This window comes from Copadichromis virginalis, linkage group LG4 (assembly GCF_057382275.1).
Source record: "Copadichromis virginalis isolate Kocher_CV1m ecotype Utaka linkage group LG4, C_Virginalis_male_GT1.1, whole genome shotgun sequence".
NCBI classification, from domain to species: domain Eukaryota; kingdom Metazoa; phylum Chordata; class Actinopteri; order Cichliformes; family Cichlidae; genus Copadichromis; species Copadichromis virginalis.
In genome coordinates this window covers 30447693-30463265 of record NC_140621.1, presented here as the reverse complement: position 1 = coordinate 30463265, position 15573 = coordinate 30447693, and the positions used below count along the sequence as shown (strand labels likewise).

At 38.8% G+C, this 15573-nt stretch overlaps 1 protein-coding gene across 2 annotated transcripts in view; it reads left to right on the top strand.

The window, feature by feature from the left end:
- The window catches only part of asic2 (acid-sensing (proton-gated) ion channel 2), a 428762-nt gene that overhangs the window by 129173 nt on the left and 284016 nt on the right, over positions 1–15573 (top strand). The gene's annotated exons all lie outside the window — the stretch shown is intronic.

Genomic DNA, 15573 nt, shown 5'->3' with positions numbered 1-15573 from the left:
GAAACACACACAAGCTGACTCACTCGCTTAACACTTGCTGAGTGTGCAGTCGTGAGTTTGACACAGGCTCATAAACCAATAAAGATGTTTTATTTCCAGAAGGTGATGTCAGTAGTGGAAGCTGTTGTCAGGTCTGATCCATAATTGTAAAATTTGCAGATGCAGGTTGATTTTTTTGTTTTATTTTATTTTTCCTCACTTTTGTAGTCTGTGCGTGGGTCGGCTGGAAGCTACTGTGAAGCGGCAGATGCCTTAGGTGTTTAGAATTGATTTGCAGTTATTTTCAGAGTTTACCACTTGATTGTTCTGCCACAGAAGCAATAAACAACTGCTGTGCAGTATCATCACCTTTCTGTTATTAATGGGGGGACACAGGAATTGTAAATAAGTAGCCCTTACCAAGAATGTACTGTACACTTTTTGTACATTTGGTGTTGTACTGCTTCTGTAATGTTTATTGTTTTCTGCTTTCTGTGTTCCCCTGTCTCTGTCATCCTGCTAAATATCTTTTTCTCAGTTTTGTTTGTTAATTTAATTACTGTTTTATTTTGAAGATTAGTTTCCTTCTTGCGCCTCACTCCTGACAGACATACAGTATTCGCTCGTCTACCTTCACGACCTTGTTCTGGCAAGGTTTTCCATAAGGTTTGGGAGTGTTTTTATGGGAATTTTTGACTATTCTTCGCAAAGCACGTGTGTGAGATCAGACACTGACGTTGGACCATAAGGTCTGGCTCGCAGTCTCTGCTCTATTTCATCCCAAAGGTGTTCTGTCAGAGGTCACGACTCTGTGCAAGTTCTTTACACCGAACTCACTCATCCATGACTTTATGGAGCTTGGTTTGTTCATTGGTGTGCAGTCATGTTGGAAGAGGAAGGGACCCAACTTTCTAAACTGTTCCCACAATGTTAGCATGAAATTATCCAAAATGTCTTAGTATGCTGAAGCATTAATAGATTTTTTCACTGGAGCTAAGGGGCTGAGCCCATCCATCCATCCATCCATCCATCCATTCACTTCCGCTTATCCTTTTCAGGGTCGCGGGGGGCGCTGGAGCCTATCCCAGCTGTCATAGGGCGAGAGGCGGGGTACACCCTGGACAGGTCGCCAGTCTGTCGCAGGGCTATCACATAGGGACAGACAACTATTCACACTGACATTCACTCGCACATTCACACCTAGTGACAATTTAGATTAATCAATTAACCTATCCCCACAAGCTGCATGTCTTTGGACGGTGGGAGGAAGCCGGAGTACCCGGAGAGAACCCACGCAAACACGGGGAGAACATGCAAACTCCACACAGAAAGACCCCGGCCTGATGGAGGAATTGAACTCAGGACCTTCTTGCTGTGCGGCAACAGTGCTAACCACCGTGCCACCGGCTGAGCCCAATTCCCGAAAAACAACCCAACACAATAATCCCCCCTTCACCAAAGATTACACTTGGCACACTGCAGTCAGATAAGTACTGTTCTCTTGGCTACTGCCAAACCCTGACTTGTCCATTGAATTACCAGTCGGAGAAGAGTGATTTTTCCCACCAGAGAATAGCTCTCCACTGCACTAGAGTCCAATAGTGGCATGCTTATACAACTGTATGCAACAGTTTGCATTGCGCTTAGTAATGTAAGACTCGGATGCGCCTGCTCGGCCATGGAAACCATCCATGCAGTGTTCTTGAGCTAATCTCATGAACAGTGGCTCAAGAGGTAAAGTTTGGAGGTCTGTAGTGATCGACTTTTTAGAAAGTTGGGCTTCAGCATTTTATGAGGCCTATCGCTTCCTGACTCAGTTACTGCCATTCCCAGTCTCTTCCACTTTATTAGCATACCACAAACAGTTGATTGTCAAACATTTATTATCAAGAAAATTTCACAATTGGACTTGTTGCACAGGTTGTGCAATCACTGAACGATGCTGGAATTCACTGAGCCCCTGAGAGTGACCCATTCTTTCACAAATGTTTGAATAAGCAGTCTGGATGCCTAGGTGCTTTATTACATACACCTGTGGCCATGGAAGTGACTGGAACAGCTTAATTCAAAGAGTGAGTAAATACTCGCTCATCACAAATCATCAGGGTGTCACTGAAAAGTGGTGTCAATTAAATATGACAGGAGTCACAGCTAGATTATAGATAGTTTTGTTTTAGCTCATCTACAGCTATACTTCATCATCATCATCATTTATTTATTTATATAGCACTTTAAAAACACACCTGGTAGACCAAAGTGCTGTACAATACTAATATGCACATAGTAATAAAACAATCTGACATCTGATATACTTAATGATATCAGATGTCAGATGCACTGATATCTGTCTGATCCTGACTCAAAAGCAGACTCAAAAACAGCTTATATGTGTTTGCATTGCACCACCTATTTAGGTGGGTGGCATATGCTTAAATACCCCTGGGTGGATTGTATTAAACACACAGATTTGTAGTTGTGGCCTTCTTTATCCATAAATACCTTAAACCAAGGTGTTTGTTTTGGATCAGAACTGAAAAACTTGGATCGATGTATCTCTTAGGTTTCATGATATGTTTTACAACAACATGATGTAACTTTTTTTGAAATTACATACTTGTGAAAGGAGTTAATTGTTCATCTTTACAAAATGCCAAATGTGCTCTAGCTGTAAGCACGTCCCTCTCGCCATGGTTGGGCAAAGGATACATCTGTGTAAAGATCCTCCAGTATGTTTTCTCTCTTCTCTCTCCTCCAGATCCATTTTAGGAATAAAGCCATCCTTCAGCATGACATACCGACAATTTTGGGGCCACAGGCAGGAGGACAGAGGAGACAAGCAAACTCAAATTAGAGAAATGAGAAAAGCCTGTAGTCCTGTGTTTACCTTTGTTCTTGTCACTTTGTGGGTTTGTGCTCTGTTTATTTCCCCTAGCATTTGTTTTTTCATTTCTATTTTATTTTTCTGCCCCTTGGACTTTGGTTCTCCTGATTTTTATTAAAAAAAAAGAGAAAATGATGGTTTTGTTTACTGCTCCTGTGTCTGCCTCAGGGTCCACTCTCCACCATAACTGGCAGTTCTAATCCAACTTAATCTGATAAATCTTTAAACAAATTCACTCGCTCAAACAACTTCTCAATTTAATTGACTGCTAATAATATCTATTGAAAGCATGTGACAGTTATTTATTTCAGTTACAACCTCAACGTCCACTTCACAAAAGAGTAAGTTTAAAAAAATAAATAGAATTTGTTATATTTTAGTAGATTACGCTGTATTTTGCACTGTATCCATTAACTTTAATTTTGCATTGTCTGCAAGCCTGTAACTTACACAGCAACTTTCTTCATTTTCAGCAGCGTGTTCAGGTGTCACAGGTATCTTCAAAGCACACTTTTAGATCAGCTATGAACTTCTTTTGTGTCCTTTGGGAATTTCGTGAATTACTGCACAAATGTTTATGAGGACTAAAGGGAGAACTGATTGATTTTGGTGATTAAAGGTCACTTTGACTTCACCAAATCACTTTTGGTCTTAATTCGGTTATTACTAAAGTTCACCAAAATATCCAATCCATAAATTACTGAAATTTTATACTCAAAAGGTCAACTTTATAGTAATATCATAATACTTTATCCATTATTTAAATTCTATAATCCATGAAATAAAGGGCTGTAGATGTTTCACAAAAGATTCAGTATTTAGTTGGGTACTGAATCTTTTGTGGTCAACTATGCTTGCATGTTATAAGTATACATATAAAATAAAACCATATAAAAATACAATTGCATGCTATCACACATTATTATTTTGTATATGTGCAGCCTTCACACTTGCTGGGACCAGGCATGTGACTGGCAACCCCATGGCACTTTATGCCACTGACCTAATTCTGGCCTCAAAGCCACATTAAAAAAAGTTAAAGGTGAGACATATTCAGACCCATACAACACATTGTGTCATTATAAAGAAAGTGACATAAAAAAGATATTGCCTTGCAAAGCTGCAGAGATTAGCTCTTTCTGTGAGAAATCAGATTTAAGTTGGTGGTGTCCACACGTGATTTTAAGCTTATAACTTTGAAACTGGTAAGTAAGAATACTCACCTGCAGTTCTGTACTAAATTCTTGATCCACAACCCGTTTCTTTGTATTCTGCAGTGGAAATGGGAAATAGTTGCAGCCATTTGTTGAAGCATAAGTGAAGATGCAATATCTAAGGTGAAAGCAGTTTGAACCCTCTTAGACAAGCCTTCTTGTACTTTAGTATAAGAACGCTTGTGCAAAAAGCCAGTACAAGTATGTTTTATTATTGTTCAGGAATAATTCTCCAGATTTCATGAAGGACATCCCACAGCTCTTCTCAGGACACAGTGTTTCACAAATGTGTGGACTGTGCTCCAACTCATGACTGATAGTGTTAGATACTGTGTTTATGTGGGTTTTTTATACTCACTTTGTTTGAGCAGAAATACAAGTTTGTGTTATTTTTTTAGAATTTATTGTAGATTCAACTAAAGAATGTGTTTTTGTAACATGCTGGTAAGTGCCTAAAAAGGGGCTTAAAAACATTCATCTAAAAATGTTCAGCTACAGGGGCCGGACTGAAAATGAGTGGAGAGGAAAAAAAGCCAGCGTGCAAAGAAAAACTTTGAAATACATTCAGAAAGCCTGGAGAATTATTGCTCAAGCAGACCACTTTAAAACATCGCAAGAAACTGGCTCTGTCGAAGTGGCTCAGACCCTTGTGCACTGCTGCAGTTCTTCTTTTTGAGTTGATGCAGCATAAGACTTCCTGTTAATGTAAGGTATAACCTTGCAGAGGTGCATTTTGAGCACAACTGCTTCCATTGTTTTTTTTATTGATTTATTTTTAATCCAATCATCATGGATGTTTATTGTGTACGTTTGCTGCTGTTTGACAGGAAGTCTGATTTCTTCTAGGACAAAATATTGGTTTTCATTTCCTCGCATCTTAGTTTAGACAAAAACAACAGTGTAGTATTTGCCATTGGGTTAAGACATGATGGTTCAAAGAATGTTTGAGAGGATTTAAAAGGAGGATTTCTTTAATTACTTGCACTTGCACTGATTATTTTCTAGTCACCAAGAGCACTTAATGAAGCACATTGAAATTGAGCTATTTGTTTTCACCCAATAGACTGGAAAACACTGTTTCCTATAGTGTGGGTGCCCGTGTTCTCAGATAAACATTGTAAGCTTCATTTTAGACCCCAAGAAATGTTGTTTCATGTCAGTCTAATCTTCTCTCTAGTCTCTTCACTCTACTGAGGTTTTAAGAAGTAAAGGTTACAGTTTTATGTAGGCTTGTGCAACTATCTTCAATCCAGTACTGAATCAGACATCAGTCCTTGCCCTGTTAATTTGCTCAGCATTGAGAATACGTTTTCACTTCAGATGCTTTGAAATATGATAGTTAGAAAAGCATAAATGAAAGATGATGGATGATTCTGTAGTAGCCCACTTATGCCACACATCTCTCTAATAAAAAGTAACTACTGGCTGATCACAGGCCACAGCAGATGGCAGTTTACTGCCTTGAACAGAGCTGGCCACTTTCCCTTTAGGTTATTGTCATGCTACCATTCATAGCTTATTACAGCATTAACAGTAAGCTTTGCTGCAATGCTGGAACGCTACATTAATGTTAAGGGAATCCTGTTTTATAAGTTACCAGCTGCAGGGTCTTTAACTGTGCATCAAAGGAGTGATGCTGACTTAGCTGACTTAGCTTCACACATGCAAATAGTTAAAGTTGTCTTCGTTTTATAAAGTTCAGTGAACTCCAGTTCTCTCTGTTTGTTTTGCCTGTGGCTCTGCATCACACAGACACTTCTGAGTGCAAATGTCACTGCATGTAAACAGTCCAAGCTGCTGATTTCCATCTATGTTTGTTGTGGTACAAGAATATGGGATTGTGTTGTTAGCCAGCAGAAGTCCTGTCAGTACTGATTAGTTGTTTAGTGCAATGCATTGTGTTTGCAATCAATGTGTCCTCACCAGCTAGTCTTAAGTGTATCTGAAGTAGTAAAATAGTAGTAGTGATATAGTGTGGAGTTCTTATCTAGCTTCTTACATGGTGATCAGTGCTGGTCCAGTTACTTGAAAATAGCAATTAGCGACTAATTACTGATTACTTCTCCAAGAAAGTAACTTAACTCCTGTTACTTTATTGATTACGTATTTTCAAAAGTAATTATTTTATTACTTAGCTACTTTTTAAAAACATGATACACAGCCTGAATACGTTATAAAGCCATAGACCTTTGAGCCCAGTTCAATTTTTTCTGCGTCAACCATCATATAAAATTGAATCAAATGAAAAAGCCTCTTTTTAAAAATTGTTTCCTGCCACGGACGTCGCACGCTTGTACGTCATTGTCATGAGACACTCTCACAAACAAAATCATGGTTTAGTAACACAGTCATGCAGCATGCTTACGGTAATCTAATTACTTTTTTTGCAACAGTAATCCCTTATTTTACTCATGACTTGGAGAAGGTAATCGGATTTCAGCAAAACATTAGTTTTAACGTGTTACTGCCCATCTCTGCGTCTGAGTGACGTCTTTTATGTCATTTTTGGACATCCAGTTTTACGTGGATGGATCTTTTCAACATCAAACGTAGACTATTTAAACATCATTTATACACTGTTCCTATAGGTTCTGTAGTCCCATTTTTCCTGAGGGTGGAGGACATGTTTTTTATACCAGTTAATTTTTCTATACCTTTGTTTACACCTTTGTATGTTTCTCCAGTTATTATCTGAGCATGTGTGACAGAATGCAGAGCGATCAGGACATCTCCAAGATAGTCAATTCAGCATCGACACGCTTCCTAGAAGAAAAATGACCACAAAACCCTGCTGATAGATGAGCCTGGTAATAAGTACTGACTATGATGTTGATGTCAACCTGTTTCCATGATCGGTGTTACGATGCTGCTGTGTTCAGCTTCTTTTTGTTGTACAATCCAGATTGAACTGGGTGGTTCATGCCCCAGCTAATAGATTTTAAATGACAGTTGCTTTAACTAAAATTAATGATTCATAAAACAAGAGAAAACTCCCAGGCAAATCCAATTTGAAACAAAGAAACAGTACAGCGTAGTGGCTACAGTAACACCCTAAAATAGCTAGAGTTTCCCCTGATATTTTACATTTTGTTTCAAAGAACAAACACCTTTGTGTAAATCAGCATGCTGTTAAATGTTTTGCATGGTTATTGTTACCAAGCAGAACAGATGCTGTTTTTGGTGAAGTTAGTTTCTAGTGAATGTCTGCATAGATTTGTGGGTACTTGAGGCTGCTTTGCTGTGACTGCAAGGATGACTAAATTTTGCTGTCATGTGACTGGACAGATATTAAGGTTATATTGCTTCTGCATACATCTGTTAAAGGTTCCTTGGTTAACAACAACATATAAACCAGTAATAGAGGACATAGTCCAGGTTGGCTTGTAGTCTGTGTTAATGATTTATTTATTTTTTGGTTATTGTTCTGCAAATAAAAAAAATGCTAATGGCACAAATAAATCTCACACCTGTGCAGGATATGTTGTGCTTCACAAAACATTAGGCATTCTTAATGGAGAGTGTAATGTGACAATTTTAAGCTAAGTGTTCACTCTGAATTATTGCTTTTATGAAACCCTGTATCAGTCCTAATAATGTGCTATGGATAAGTATTTAATTTCTTTACAAATTGGAAAATGTAAAAAAAAAGAAAGATGTGTACTGCCTTTACATGAATCCTTTCAATAATCTGTTACACTTTTGGACTTGCTAATCCTCTCTATCTCACAGTTGGACTTTATCTGTCTCTTGCAATTCCCCGTAGCAGCAACAAAGACTCATTTTTTTTCGCCCTCTAGACCTCTAATCGGTCAATTTACCGGATAAAACTGGGAGTCGGAAACAAGGAAAATTAAGGCTGCAGTCCTCCGAGCTGCTGCTTGGCCCATAACTTGCTTTGTTGGCTTCAGAACAAAATGTCTTTGAAGGCAGTTGCTTGTAGCGCTGTTCTCTACCACTGAGCTGTTAAAAATTGCTGCAGTGGAGGGACATTTCTGTTCCAAATAGAAATAGGCCAGAAATTGAGTTTTGAAAGCTACTTTGTGAAGCAACTGCTGACTCATTGGTATTGATCAATAACCCTAACAAACCCCCTGTAGAGAAAATGCCCAAATTTATGCTCTAACTAGTATTTCTATGGTGGGCTTGTAAACCCTTATTTAGCAGGAAATTTAAACAGAGAGAAATTGATTAAAGAGGCAGTAATGTAGCAGAGGTAATCCATACAAATAAATACAGATTAAGGTCTTGCTGAAATCCAACTAAAAGTGTTTTTAGCAAAAGAAACAGTCATACAGTAGTAACTATAGATGATATTGCAGAGATGAAGGAACAATATGAAATCATAAATTATAAGATACATGCATTAAATGACTCCTTGAACATGGAATCAGATAATACCTACAGCTGGTTTAAAATGTGTTTACCAATAGTTCATCAGTGTTAAGTGTACTTTGGGGAACTTAGTCGTTAGAAGCAATAAAAACTATCAGGCTGCTTAAAGAGCAAATGCATGCTCAGATCATTATGCATGATACTTTATTTCGCTACTATAGGCAGTAAACCTCCCATATCTAGAGACTAAATCCAATCCACTCACTATGAGTCATGGCATCTCTGAGCAGTTGACAGAAATGATAGCTGAGGGAGCCTGCAATTATGGATCAAGCCTTTTCTCATATAAAGTTTATTTATTGATAGAATTCTAAATGAGGAAAAACCCTATGTAAATATAAGGTGGTGTGTGTGTGTGGGGGGGGGGAGACTTTCTGTAACACGGGGAAAGTGAGTGATAGAAGTTCCAACAGCACAATGATGCACAATGATTGTTGCATTGTGCTATCTTTGAAATAAGTGCTTCTGACAAGAAAAGCACATGTCAGAAGTTCAAACAACGGTTACATAACTGAAAAAGAGAAACAGAGAGGTCAAACTTAAAGAGCCTTTTTTCCCCACTCAAATAACAGCACTGTGGACTTTGTTCTCACATAGAGACACACTTGTGAGAAACTGCAGAGAAGAGCCTTGCTGAACGGCATGTGAAGTTAGTTCTTCAAGCCTTTGCAGGCTGACGAGAAAGATGAAGACAGATGGTTGGAGAGTGTACAGCAGAGATGGGCAGACTGATGACACATGAAAGTCAGCAGCAGTTTCTCTTTGCTCCCAGCGGATCACTGTGGTCTTGGTGGGGAGAATAAAATGTCTGACCTTTTTCAGCTCTTAATGCATACATAAGATGAGTATTTAAGAAGAAGAAGAAAGTGTACTTTATTGGTCCCCGTGGGGAAAATCCCTCTCTGCATTTAACCCATTCACTCAGTGAAGCAGTGGGCAGCCATTGGGCGCCCGGGGAGCAGTGTGTAGGGACGGTACCTTGCTCAGGGGTACCTCTGGGTAGCTGTTCAGGGGAATCGAACCCCCGACCTTCCGATCATGGGGCCACCACTCTACCTACTGAGCTATCCCTGCCCCCGCAGCTATGATAATCACAAAATAGACTACCGTTATAATAGAGATGTGTTTACAATAAATTACATCACTGTGAATGAATAGCACAAGTATTTTCTCAGCTTCTGTGCCCTTTTGTTTAAGATCCAACGTGGTTCTTCTAAATCTTCATCTGTTTTATTCTTCCATCCATCATTACTTCTTCACTAAATGCTAATTTGAACCCCATTTGAGAGATTCGTTTTTTGACTGATAACATATTGTGCAGAGCGTAATGAGGCTACCTGAAACCATTCAAATTTGTAGAAGAAAAATCCTTTTTTTAGTGATAGCTGAAGCTTTGCCAGCTAAAATGAATGCGTTTTCATTCTTGGCTGATTGTAAAGCTGTATCATTTAATAAATGTATTACTCCCAGAATAATATTTTTCTTGTTCCTCAGCCTTTATGCTTGATTTGAACCCAAGCCACTTGATCCTTGGGAAGTCACTGTGTCCTAGTTTTCTCTGCGTCTATTTTCACAGATTTTTACTGAATGCTTCTTCTAAACAAGATTCTCCCTGCCTTTTAAATGTGCCCACACACGGCTTCATTTCACAGCTAGAGTAGTTGTACAGTTTTTTTTTTTCCACCATGCATTTTCCCCCCCAAGAATAAATTAGTTATGAGGAAAATTGAAGATGGTGTGAGGTGCGGTTAGTGCAATGAATATGCAAAACTAAATCTTAAATTCACTTTTTTCAAAGACATCAAGTAGCCCAGTAAAAATGAAAAAAATAAAATTATAAATAAAATCCCACGTTTTTAAGCATGTTCCTTAATTTTTTCTTTAATTTAAATGTGATGCTTATTAACACCTTTCTGAGCGGTTACGGCTGCATTATGCAGGGTGGGCCATTTATATGGATACAGCGTAATAACATGGGAATGGTTGGTGATATTAAAGTCCTGTTTGTGGCACATTAGTATATGTGAGGGGGCAAACTCCTCAAGATGGGTGGTGACCATTTAGAAGTCGGCCATCTTGGATACAACTTTTGTTTTTTCAATAGGAAGAGGGCCATGTGACACATCAAACTTATTGGTAATGTCACAAGAAAAACAATGGTGTGCTTGGTTTCAACGTAACTTTATTCTTTCATGAGTTATTTACAAGTTTCTGACCACTTATAAAATGTGTTCAATGTGCTGCCCATTATGTTGGATTGTCAATGCAACCTTCTTCTCCCACTCTACACACACTGATAGCAACACCGCAGGTTTGTGCCACAAACAGGGCTTTAATATCACCAACCATTCCCATTTTATTACGGTGTATCCATATAAATGGCCCATCCTGTACTTTTATGATAACAGCTTTCTAAGGCGGAGACACATTACCCACCGAGATGAGCTGAATTTAAAAGTATGGCACATCTACCAGGGTGAAGCATACATTTAAACAATTGTATTAATTTTGGAGGTCAGCTGACTTATTCATCTTATTACAGTCATGTCTATTGTAAGCATCACTAGTTCTATTATTCAACATCTGTAGAATATGCATCTTAAATATTTAAATTAGTGTTTTCAGCGTTAATCTCGTTAAAATTACGTTAACGCCATGACCGCATTAACGTAGCAAATCTCCGTTCGCGAGTTAGTGCGGATCGCCAGGTGCGTGGTGCTGCACGGCGCTAATGCGTGGCGTTAACGTCATTTTAACGAGATTAACGCTGACAACACTAATTTAAAGGTTTTTGAAATACAAAGAAATCACTCCTACAGTTTTAAATAATAAACTGCAGTTTTGCAGGAATCCAAGAGCAGAAAAACTCATAGTTTTTATATAGATTGTATTTCACAATGTGATAATGTCAACATTTGGTCAGTTAAATTCTATTTTTCATAATTACAGGTGAGCTTGGGTGAATTGTGCCTCTAAACATCTACTAACTAAAAAGTTAAGTAAACTTAAAATGAAGAAATGTATTTTCAAGGTGTCATTGACTGAGGTGATCCTGCTGTACTCCTGAGAAATCTGTGGGGCCTAATTTGTCTGAAATAGATGAGAGGCTAAAGTGAAAGGATGGACAAATTGTCCCAAAATGATTGTAATAGTGGTCCTAGTCACAGTGATGGTTTTTGCACCGTGATGAAAGTTTTCTTTTGTGTGTGGGTTTTTAAAAATTAATTTTTTGCGATAATAAGATATACCAGTCAAGACCCAAAGGACTGAAGTTATTCCATGAAACATAAATTAAATACGTAGAGTCTAACTTCTCAGAATAATACTTTAAAAAAATGCTCGTGCTCTGCACATTAATTAAGCTGACATTTGTGGCTGATTTGCTGGAGGAGATAAAAATAAAACTTTCCACTTATTTCTAAATCATTTCTCAAGTGCAGTTTCCATTATCTTTATTTCCACTATTTTAGCAGTCGTTTTCTTCTGGGTTGCCTAGACACTGTAAGTGCAGGTGATCAAGAAATGGCATATTTAACATTTCCATGGAAATGCACGTCTGCCAGTACAGGATGTTATTTTTGTCTAGTTCTATAAGAAAACTCATTATTTGTTTAATTTCATTAAAGCTTAATATTTGCCCCTGAATTGCATTTAAATGTACACTTAAACCCTCCTGTCCCAGAAGGTTTGACTTAAATAATTCCTAATAAGAATAAAATTGGCATTAGATTTTAGCATGTTGCTAAAATGACTTTTTGTCTCTCTGGGGTCTTAATGCCATATGAGCTAATTAAAATGACATTTGTTTCTTTTTTAGGCTCATAATAACCATTTATTCTAGGATGTGTAGAGAATATATAGGGAGATGACAATGTAGGGACCAGAATGAACTTCTCTCAGACACACAGGGACAGAGGACACACAGAAAGTCTGCTGTGCTAATACAGAGTGAGAGCAGAACAGAATTATTTGTGTCACGTCTTTTGAAATGTCACCTATAATCTGTGTTTACTGCTAAGACAGAAATATGATACATTGACTCAGTGGAAATGATTTGCAGACTTCATTGTTTTTGCAGCTCATTAGTGAATGTTGTGTATCACCGACAGAGACACAAAAAGCATGACCAGCAACGCGCTTTATACGTGGGAGCTTGTACAGTAACTTTTTTTAACAGATTGCCTTAAGTGTTATCTGTCTGTTTTGTGTAGTGCTTGTACTTACTGCTCCTCTAACTGCTGCTCTTGCCTCAAAAGCTCACTTTCACACCTGTCTTTGAAAGGAGCTGTGATATTTAAAGATGTCTTTGATGGAGACGACAGTCTAAAAGGAAATGTGAGCACATTTTTTTTAGTATGAAAGTGGTAAACAGAGGTAGGAAAAGTGATGGTTGACAAAACAAAAAAAATGTATGAGCAACGTAAATGACGAGGCGTTACGAAGAGGGGGGAGAAGCAAACCTCCTCACAGCTCAAAGCACTCTGTTCTGCCTCCTGCTGCTGCCTGGCAGTCTGTCAAGGTGTGCATTGAACGGAGGAGAACATTCATGAGTAGAACGAACAGAAATGCGACTTTTGTGTGTGCGTGTGTGCCCTAAACGTGAAGCCCAAATGTTGTGATGCTGGAGGCCAATTAGAGGTTCTTTTCAGGTTTTTTTCACTTGAGAAAAATGATTCTTCTCCACGTGTCTGTCACCTGCTGTGATGAAGCAGCAGTTTCACTCCTTAAGCAGTGTCTCCGCTCTGTGGGTGAAGAGCTCAAACATCTCTGACTACTTTGCCACACTCTTGCAGGCTCTGCCTGTTCAACTGTCTTGTTGAGAAGTTGGTTACCACCACTTTTTTATTTTTTTTTATTTTTGCTGTTTCATATGTGACATCACACATGTTTTCATGTGTGTGCGTAAATGTCATGACCTGTTAAAGTGAGTATATACGATGGTTATTGGTGATGGAGGGAGTGTGGGGTGTTGGAAGGTCACCGCTTTGATGAAAGCACTGTCCTTTTGGCAGAACGTGACTGTTTAATGTCACCCAGGGAGTGTAAATAGACAGATCTGCATTTGAGGATATGTGAATGAGCTTCTGTGTGTGCATATTTGTGTGTACTGTGGCATTTATATCTTCAAAAGACATGCATCCCGTCACATGATCAGGGAGGCAGTTTGACATTTTTTGCTTCTTTCCAACCGTCAAAATAAATCAGTTCAGTTACTTCGCAGATTTTTTTAATTCCAACTCAGTTACAACCACAATACAAGAGCCCATCCATCCGTTCATCCATTTTTCCAGCCATCTATCTATTCATTTTCTTATTGTAAAGTGTAAGCTGCCGATTTGTTTTCCTTTGCTGCAACGATCGTGATGAATGTTAGGATTCCCAGTCATGCTTTCATAAGAAACTTAGCCTTGTTTGAAGTGTGACGCACATGTAGAAACCTTTTATGCTGCAAAGCGGATGGATGTGCTTCGGGAAAAAACACCCGGCTCAATGAAGAAAAATAAAACACTGTTGACCTGAGGTTGTTGATCCAGCGACGCACTGGTGTACCTCTGGAGAAAGCAACCAACTTCTGAGACTCAAACACTCCTGCACACAATCCTCATATGCTTTATAAATGCTAGCCAATCAAAGTCACCTTCATGTCGAGACAGCTGTTCCAATCCTACTTCTAGTTTGGTCTCTGGAAAGCTGTACTTTAAACCTCTGGAGGAAGCAACCAACTTCTGTTTCAGACCCACTTGAATCATTAGTGATGAGAGCTGAAAAATAGCAGCCCTGATCCAAAAGGTCCAGAGGTGCATGAAAAGATGACAGTGAAATTGAGATCAGGCACATTTAATCAGTTTGTATCAAGTAGCAGAGAAGATGAGTAAAGAGATCATCACCAAAGGTATAATCTGATATTATGTGAAAATCAGTCTGGTTTGTGCTATCCATCTTGAAGATCTAAAAAGTAAAAATGACCCAATAGAGATGCTAAATGAGAGTCACAGTCCATTACTGGTTTGAGATATTTCACCTAAAAGCTAAAATGTTGGAAATGATCACCAAAGTGAGTAAAACGTTTATCACCATCTACCCCCTATTTAAAAAATAAAATAAAATAAATTTTTTCCAGTCTTTACAGAGTAATTGAACAACCTACACTGTTATTGACATTCAGGAAGTTCGTCGGGACATGGTGATAGTAAGGATTTGCAAGTGGAGGTCACTGTTACTGTAACTCATATTTAACCACCAAAGCTGTTCTGGCTTTAGATAATATATTATGTCTGTTGCCTCTCAGTCGATGCGTCAGGCCAGCAGTTTGCGAGAATAGACTTCCTAGAAAACGACTGGTTTAGTGTTAAATTTGGGGAGACCATATGAGAGGCCCATACATTCTATTTTCCTAAATTGCTTCATTTGACCAAAACCTTTAAAAGGTGTTACTAATTTCCTGGCAGCATGGTGGTTAGTGGTCACTGTTGCATCACAGCAAAAAGGTCCCGAGTTCAATTCCACCATCAGGCTGGGGTCTCTCTGTGTGGAGTTTGCATGTTCTCCCCATGTTTCTCTCCATGGGTTCTCTCCGGGTACACTGGCTTCCTCCCAAAGTCCAAAGACATGCAAGTTAGTGGGGTTAGGTTAATTGGAAAGTCTAAATTGCAGAATAGGTGTGAATGTGAGTGCGAATGGTTGTCTCTGTCTATGTATTAGCCCTGAGACAGACTGGCGATTTGTCCAGGGTGTACCCTGCCTCTCGCCCTTACACAGCTGGGATAGGCTCCAGCTCCCTCCGTGACCCTGAAAGGATAAGCGGAAGAGAATAGATGGATGGTGCTTATTACTCCCAGTGTGTCTGTTTTATTGGCTAAAGTATATATTTTTTTACTTTAACATTCCTTGGTCTTGTATGGATCACAATAAAACTCAGCCAGTCCACACATGTATTCTAGTCATACAGTAGATGAGATTTCACCCAAGTCTTCTGTCACATTTTTCATTTTCTTTTCATTTCCCCCCTCCATTTGGTTTTGTGTTCACAACAACTTTTTACTTCGTTTTATCAGCGGCTGCCTGCCAGTTTTAAGCTGCTGAAGTATATTTTTCAATTTTGGTTCC